The following is a 2,077-nucleotide window of genomic DNA, read 5'->3' as shown; positions in this document are numbered from 1 at the left end:
TCGGTTTTCAAAAACCGAAACATTTTAAACGACATATAATTATAATATTACCCAACTTTACACAAGAAGCAAAAACAAATAATTTAGTTGTGATTTGAAATTTATAAAAAAACTAATAAGAAGATATATTATAGTTAAATATTTTATACATACAAAACTTTCGAGTGAATGCATATTAATGTTTTTTTTATCAGGTGAAACGTTTTGAGCCTATTTGAAAATATAAATTACAAAATTAATAAATAATTATAGATATATATATTATAAATAGATAAATAATAAATATTTATTCAGTTTTTTTGGATTATTCGGTTCTTATTTTATAAACCAAAACCAATCCGAAATCCAAAATAATAATTCGGTTTTGTTGAAAACCAATCCAAAAATCCGAATATCCGAACCAAATAGTTCAATCCAAATTGTCCAATTGGATAATTCGGTTTTATCCGAATAGTGAACGGTCCTATTTAATATGGTCGTTAGGGACATTGATGTTCATCTAATTTATGCCTATTTTGTAATTGTCAACATGAAGACCTTAATCTGTTTTGTGAGGTTGTCATTCATCTTTGGTTGTCGATTTCTAAGTGGTTAGATCCGTCTTTTCTATCTTTGATAAACATTTCATAGTTATTCTTTTGGGTAGATATGGTCTCGTTGACCAAGGCGAAGATGAAAGCTTTGGATGATTTAGAGGTATAAGAACAACGTTGTTTTTATAGAAGTTGCATTGTTAAAAGGATTGTGAATTTGTGATTGCATCGTTTGATTGGTTTTCCAAAATAAACTAAAAAAGTTAGTATCGCTTTGACTTTTATGCAAAATCCATTGTTACGTATTTTTGTGTAATTGTCTTTTTTTACTAGCTCGTTTCTAATAAAGCTTAGCCTTTCAATTTATTTATTTTATTTGATCCAACATGTAATTACCCAAAAACATATTAATATGGTTATACTTAAATCTTATTTGTTAATTTATTCAAATAATTAGATGTATAAGTAAAATCATTATATCCACAAAAAGTAGCAATATATTTAGAAATTCAGTAAATATATTTTGGAGTTAAATTTTCTTTTTTTAAAAAAATGCAAAACGCCATCCGTGGGACTCGAACCCACGACCACGTGGTTAAAAGCCACGCGCTCTACCAACTGAGCTAGAACGGCCAGATGACACTGTTTTCAATGATATTAATATATTGTTTATTTAAAAGAAAAGTTGAAAACCTAATTCTGAATTTATTGAGAGAGAGGCGTCTTTTATTTGACCTCATTCATTGATTGGCCAGTTTATGGTGCACATGTGCCTAGGGATGCTAAGAAATGAGAGCAAAAAGCCTAAAAACCATGCTTATATTGGTTAACATTTATTTTTTAACAGCTTATATTGATTAACCGAAACAAATTATTATTAAAATCATATTAATTAAAAAAAGGAAATTTTAATATTTGTTTGTGTGAGCCCAAAATGTAAGTAAGTGTTCTGACTAAGTCCTATTAGTCTCTTACTTCTTTCTCTCACTATCCTTATTCCCAAAATGTAAGAAGCCTCTCCGAGGTCCTTCATAGAGAAGCACTTCCCGATCCAGGACTTAACTTCCTGCAGAGTCGGGATGTCATTTCCTATGAGCAATATGTCATCGACATATAGAACGAGGAAGCTTACTATACTCCCACTGGCTTTGACATATACACATGATTCATCTTCGCTTCGTACAAATCCAAACTCTTTGACTTTCTCATTGAAGCAAAGACTCCATCTGCGAGATGCTTGCTTAAGTCCATAAATTGACTTCTCAAGCTTACACACTCTATTCGGATGCTTCGGATCCACAAACCCCTCTGGCTGAGCCATGTAAACATCCTCAGCCAACTTTCCATTAAGGAAAGCGGTCTTGACATCCATTTGCCAAATCTCATAATCATGAAATGCGGCAATAGCTAGCATCACTCTAATAGATTTTATCTTCGCAACTGGTGAGAAGGTCTCATCATAGTCAACTCCGGGAGTTTTAGTAAATCCCTTCGCGACCAATCGCGCTTTTTATGTGTGTACGTTTCCATCCACGTCGATCTTC

The 2,077-nt window shown here is 32.1% G+C and overlaps 1 non-coding gene across 1 annotated transcript; it reads right to left on the bottom strand.

The window, feature by feature from the left end:
• Nucleotides 1-1,093: 1,093 nt before the first annotated feature.
• On the bottom strand, nucleotides 1,094-1,166 carry TRNAK-UUU (transfer RNA lysine (anticodon UUU)). Its single transcript has one exon. It is a non-coding gene; the product is annotated as a tRNA-Lys (tRNA).
• Nucleotides 1,167-2,077: the final 911 nt, after the last annotated feature.

Source organism: Lactuca serriola, chromosome 3, assembly GCF_051521515.1.
Source record: "Lactuca serriola cultivar US96UC23 chromosome 3, Lser_US96UC23_V15, whole genome shotgun sequence".
Taxonomy (NCBI): domain Eukaryota; kingdom Viridiplantae; phylum Streptophyta; class Magnoliopsida; order Asterales; family Asteraceae; genus Lactuca; species Lactuca serriola.
Note: the sequence above shows the minus strand (reverse complement) of the source record. Positions and strands in the feature narration are given on the sequence as shown.